Below are 7,023 nucleotides of genomic sequence, written 5' to 3' on the forward strand. Positions count from 1 at the left end.
CACTCCTGTTGTGGTGCTGTAGGATCAGCATTTGACTTGGAATCACAAGGTCAGCAGTTCAAACCCACCAGTTGCTCCTTGGAAACCCTATACAGAGTCACTATGTGTTGGAACCGACTCAATGGCACTTAACTATAGCCACAAATATAGATATAGATAGATAGATATAGATATATATACATACATACACACACACAATGGAATACTACTGATCCAGCAAGAGAAGTGAAGTATTGCTACATACTACAGTATAAATAGAGCGTGAAGACACTATCCTAAGTGAAATAAATCAATCACAATAGAACAAATGTGGTATGATCTCACTTACATGAGGAGGCTTCAAAAGATTCATGGAAAAATGCAATTAAAGATAAGAGAATTTTCCCATGAACTTCTTGAAGCACCCTGGTATAAAAACACAAAAATAGGCAAATGTACAGAGATCACAGTTTATTAGTGGTCACCAGGGTGGGAAAGAGAGGGATCTGGGAGGTTATGGAATACTGACTTTCAGTTTAAAGTGATGAAAAATTATAGTGAGGGTTGTACAATTGATTAATGAAATTGCCGCCAATAAGTTGTAGACCTGTAAACAGTTGAAATGGCAAAAGTTGTGTAAATAATATATTTAAATCATGGGGGTGGGGAGCTGAGTCTGTTTATGTACTACCAAATCCCTCGTGGGATTTGTTGGGTCTTTGCTTTGGAGCTTTAAGGTCATGGTTTCATGGAACACCCCAGTTAACTAACCTAATGTTATGTTTAGTGCTTCTGTTCTACTTAGTTCTAGGCATAGTGTCTTGTTGTTATGTGCCGTGGAGTTGGTTCCGACTCACAGCGACCCTGTACAGGGTTTCCGAGGCAGTAAATCTTTATGGGAGCAGAAAGCCTCATCTTTCTCCCGCGAAACAGCTGGTAGTTTCAAACTGCTAACCTTGTGGTTTGCAGCCTGATTGCATAGTGTCTAGGGTCTTAAAAGTTTTCAAGCAGCCATCCAAGATGTAACAATTGCTCTCACTTTGCCTGGAGCATCAGAGGGAGAAGAAGAGTCAGAAATAACTGGAGGGAATGGAATGCGTACATAATTGCCTAAAAGAACAATTGTCACAAGACTAGAACCAGATGGTGCCTGACTACCATTACTGAACATTTTGATCAAAGATTGTGTAGAAGAATCCTGACCAAAAGGAGGTAAAAACAGAACCGAATTTCAACATCTCACGGAATTCAGACTTTCTGGAGCCATAAAGGTTGGTTAAACACCTGAAATTACTGCCCTGAGATCATCTTTAAACCCTAAACCAAAAATATCCCCTGAAGTTTTAAAAGCAAGCAAGTTTTGCTTAAGTAGAAAAGAATGTCTGCCTTTAGCATGTACTCTTCTAACTATATATTATCAGATGATCAGACTGATAAAAGATTATAAAGAAAACTTAAGGGTCATGAGTTTATATTAGTGGAGGAGAAACAACTTAAAACAGAGAATGTACTTAATGTCACTGAACTGTACATGTAGAAACTGTTAAGTTGGTACATTTTCAACAATTACAATAACAATCAAATCATTTTTAAGGGATATATAGACACATTTATAACCATAAATAGAGGTTTAATATACAGTTCAACTGAAAGAATAAGGAAACAAAAAATCAGTAAGGTTATAGGAGATTAACCAATTTGATTAACCACTATGATTAACCAATTTGATTTAACTGACATATACCCATAAAGAGCACTATATCTAATAAAGCAAATCTACTTTATTCTGCTTTATTAGTGGGAAGGGACAGTATGTAACTACAAAAAGGAGGTTGGCAGAAGAATGATGAAGACAGGGAAAGACTGGTGAGGGGAATAGAGGTAAATATTCTTATATACACAATACTGCAATAGCAGTGATATATGGGTAGACACAGGTTGAATGATGTTGGAGGAAGAGTGGGAATATAACCACAAATATATAAACTGGTGCAGACCTTGCTCTTTGCTAGTATCACTTGTCTGTCTGAACCAACTGATGCCTTCTTTTTTCTCTTTTACTGGTTATAGTCCTGGTTGGGTTTTGGTTTTTTCTTTTAATGACTTTTAAGAGTTTTATTCTATAATTTTAGAACTGACTCAATGGCACTTAACTATAACAACAACAAATATAGCTATAGATAGATATATATACATACATACACACACACAACAGAATACTACTGATACAGCAAGAGAAGTGAAGTATTGCTACATACTACAGTAAGGAGCTCTGGTAGCGTAGTGGTTACGAATCGGGCTGCAAACTGCCAGGTCAACAGTTAGAGACTACCAGTTGTTCCATGGGAGAAAGATGAGGCTTTCTGCTCCTGTAAAGTTTTATAGCCTCAGAAACCCTGTACAGGGTCGCTATGAGTCGGAACCGACTCCATGGCACATAACAACAACACCAGTATGGATAGAGCTTGAAGACACTATCCTGAGTGAAATAAATCAATCACAATAGAACAAATATGGTATGATCTCACTTTAAAAGACTTGTGGAAAAATGCAATTAAAGATAAGAGAATTTTTATGGGTTGACAGAGGATATTGGTACATGAATGTAGTAAGGCATGTTGTTGTTGTTGTTGTTAAGTGTTGTCAAGTCGGTTCCAACCCACAGCGACCCTCTATAGGGTTTCCAAGGAGCAGCTGCTGAGCTTGAACTACCAACCTTAAAGTTCAAATGGCTTTGCAGTCTGGCGCATTAACCCACAGCACCACACCAGGACATACAGGGGGTAAACTTATGAAAACTTCTTGTTGTTGTCAAGTGCCATCAAGTCGATTCCGACCCATAGCAACCCTGTATAGGGTTTCCAAGGATCAGCTGTTGAGCTTGAACCACCAACCTTGCAGTTCAAATGACTGCATTCTGACGCATTAGCCCACAGCGCCACACCAGGACTCCATGCAAATTGCTTAGACATCACCAAACACCCTAAGGGAATGAGTTGTTGTACCAGGGAGCTCAGGGCCATAATCTCAGGGGACACCATGGCTAATTACCATAACATAGTCCACAAAGACAATGCTCTACATCCTACCATGTAGAAAGTGGCATTTTAAAATTCATGAGTGGCCATCTAAGGTGCAACTATTATTCTCCCCATGTGCAGAGAAAAGAAGAGTGATGAAAACTGAAGATGTTTGGAATAAATTAGTCCAACAGACTACTGGACTGCATGAACATCAGTCTCCACAACCCTGAGACCAGAATTAGATGGTGTCTGGCTACCACTGCCAACTACTCTGAAAGGGAGCACATTAGAAGGTCTTTGATAGAGTTGGAAAAAATATAGAATAAAACTCTTAAAAGTCACTAAAAAAAAAAAAACCAACCAGGACTATAACCAGTAAAAGAGAAAAAAAAAAAGGCATCAGTTAGTTCAGATAGACAAGTGATACCAGCAAAGAGCAAGGTCTGTACCAGTCTATACAGCAAAGAGCAAGGTCTTCTGATTTTCAGTGGGATGGAACTCTGCAACTGCCTTGATGAAGACTGTTTAGGATGGTTCTATGCGTGCCCTGCCTATGGTTCTATCAAATGCGGAGCTGAGTGCCTCTGGGACCGCAAGTGGCTATATGAGCAAACTGAGATAGAAGGAGGAAAAATAATTCACAGTAAGCATGAAGGCTAATTTATGGTGTCGACTATGAGGTTCTTTAAAGGTCCTTTCTCTATTTGAAAATTCTGTCATTCTAAAGCACTAGACTGCAAGGTCGGTTTAAGCCACAAGGTAGGTTGTTCAAACTCAACAGCCACTCCTTGGAAATGCTTTACAGGATTACTATGAGTTGGAACTGACTCAACGGCACTTCACAACAACCACAAAACTATACTGCCATTTTTAACTTGACTGCCAAGTAACAGATTTTAAATGCACCTCAAAGTACACAATTGTTATATTTGGGGTACTGCAGATATATTATTAGATTTATGTATAGATGGGCAACTCAACTGTAAGCCCATCTGAGTCATTGTAAACAAATAGAGTATACAGCACAGGCAGACCTTGATTTGCATGGTTCCAATAAGCACAAATTTCAGTCACCACACTTTGGTTAAATAATACCAGTCTCTTAACAATACTGTTCAAATATCAGTTACTACAGCTTATTAACTGTGAGTAATTGTATAAAGTACAAACTTCTTTACTAACTCTTCAGTCCCCAGATAACTATATAAATAACAGGTGTACCTCTTGAGCAGTGATAAGTCATATCACTTTCAAAATCTATCAATGAAATGTAAAGGTAGACGTTTTGTAGCAAGAAGGGGAGTGATTAACTTTTCAGTATAGGAGCGGAGGTCCCTGGGGCCATCAAGGGAGAAGAGTGGAGAGCGGGACCCTACCCAGAGAAGCAGTGATGCCTGAGATGATGACATGGAGAGACGGAGCGGCTGGGGACTTTAGATCCAGAGAGGGAGAGCGACTGTGTGCTGAAGACTGGGGGGCGGGCTTGCAGGGTATACCCTTTGGTTGGTTGATGATGCATGGAGGGGATTGTAACCATGGCAATGTAACGATATACGATAGGATGAATGTAAAGCAAATGTTCTCCCATGTAAACTATCACATAATTCACAATAAAACATTTTTTTTAATTCACCAAGGTGTACAAAAAATGCTATTATTCAACAAAAAGAAGGCAAGCATGTTCACATTACTTTTTTGACCCAATTTTTTTTGAACAAAATAAAACACCTTTACTCAATGTTTCTAGCGTTAGAAATTACAGTATATTAAATAAATTATTAATTGTTGTTTTTATTTTTCATTTCCTTATACATTTAAAGGAGCTCTAGTAGTGTAGTCGTTATGAATCGGGCTGTGAACCGCAAGGTCAGCAGTTTGAACTACCAGCTGTTCCGTGGGAGAAAGATGAGGCTTTCTGCTCCAGTAAATATTTACAGCCTCGGAAACCTGTACAGTGTCGCTATGAGTCGGAACTGACTCCAAGGCACATACATAACAACAACAACAATACATTAAAGCCAAGAATAAGAATTTTGAATATTTTGACAAAAATATGTAAAGGTCACAGAACAACCATAATTTACCCTATTGATGGTTAAGATTACATACATTACATGGCCATTTTTGTGTTCCCACGCTATTGTGCAAAGCGAGGATTGCCTATAACCGAGAATAGAGCATCACATCAGGAAAAACCAATTTTGATACAAGTGAGTAGTTGAGTTTTAAACTGTTTTGTAAATAATCTACATATCTAAATGCTAATACATATCATTTCTTTTTCTCAAACTTTTCACATAAAAATAAATGTGTTAATATAATTTTTTTAAAGCAAGGAATTGGGGGGAGAGAGGGGACAGTAGAGAACAGGATAGGGGATAGACACATCACAGTTTAGGTATTGGGGATGGCAATACACAAGAAGAGGAAGGGAGATAGAAGACAGAGATAAGGACATGGAGAAATAGAGCAGTTGAGAACTCTAGACTCATGGAAAGAGAATGTCTGTGTGCTGGCAGCCAGGAGGCAGGCTTTCAGAATGTGCCCTTTGGTTGTTTAAATGATTATATATTCCTGGTGTTTTTGTGTATATCCAAAGAGTAATAGAGGGGATAAAAGCAAATACTGTTGAATGATGATGCATGGAGGAGGTTGTAATCATTGCAATGAAATGATTAGTGTAAAACTGATGTTCTCCCATGTAAACTATCACTCAATTCACAATAAAAACTTTTTAAAAAAAGGCAGGGGACATAAACAGACACTTCATCAAAGAAGATAGTCAGGCATCCAACAAACATGAAAAAATACTCACAATCACCAGCCACTATAGATATGCAAATCAAAAGAGCAATGAAATATCATCTTACCCCGGCATTAACAGCAAAGTTCAAAAAACAAAAAACAACAAATGCTGGAAAAGGTGTGGAGAGTATGGGACCTTCCTATACTGCAACTGGGATGGTAAAATGGTGCAACTGCTGTGGAAAATAGTATGGCACTTTCTCAGAAGCTTGCAACTAGAAAGATCCTGCAATCTTTTTTACTTGGTATCGATCTTCAAGAAATAAGAGCCATTGCATGAATAAATATATGCAAGTACATGTTCATTGCAGCATGGTTTAAAATAGCAAAAAGTTGGAGACAGTCTAGATGCCCATCAGCAGAGGAAGAGTTGAATGAAGTTTCGTATACACACTGGAATATTATGCAACATTGAAGAATAATTATGAATCAGCAAAACACCTCATAACATGGATGAACCTGGAGAGCATTATGCTGAGTTAAAACAGTAGGTCACAAAGGGACAGATACTGTATGAGAATAAAAAGTCAAGAAAATATTTTCATTCTAAAATAAACTTTTATGATGGTTACTAAGGGTGGGAGGAAAGGGAGAATTAGTCACGGGATAGAATGTAGATGCGTGCTAACTTGGGTGACAGGAAAGACAGTTAAAAAGAAAAGAGAAGAAGGAAAGGAAAGAAAAGAAATTGCTTTCATCTTTTTTTCTTTCATGTACTGGAAGGGAAACTATTTCCTCAGGAAAAAGGGGGGAGGGGCTTACACATTGTTTTCATTTGAAATATGAACATTATTTTCATTTGAAACATGAAGGTCATATTACTATGGCAGCACCTTCTGTGTTGTTCTGACATGTTTCATACAGGACCTCTTATTCCAGTCTGGCCTCTCATTCCATCTAATACTTTTAGTTTCAACAATAGCATGGCCTCTATATTGTGAATTATGATATTTAGAAATATTTTTGAAGATGCCTTATATTAAAAAGTTAAAATAACAAAAGAATTTAAAAGGGAAGAACATGCTCAGCATTTCTCAAACTGTAAGACCTTAAGAAGAAAATTCAAGCCCTGGGTTGCAAAATTAAAGGATTCTATGGTGTAGTGCTGTGGGTTAATACACCAGACTGCAAAGCCATTTGAACTGCAAGATAGGCAGTTCAAGCTCACCAGCTGTTCCTCAGAAAACCTATACAGGGTCGCTATGAGTCAGAATTG

Source organism: Chrysochloris asiatica, unplaced genomic scaffold, assembly GCF_000296735.1.
Source record: "Chrysochloris asiatica unplaced genomic scaffold, ChrAsi1.0 scaffold00295, whole genome shotgun sequence".
NCBI classification, from domain to species: domain Eukaryota; kingdom Metazoa; phylum Chordata; class Mammalia; order Afrosoricida; family Chrysochloridae; genus Chrysochloris; species Chrysochloris asiatica.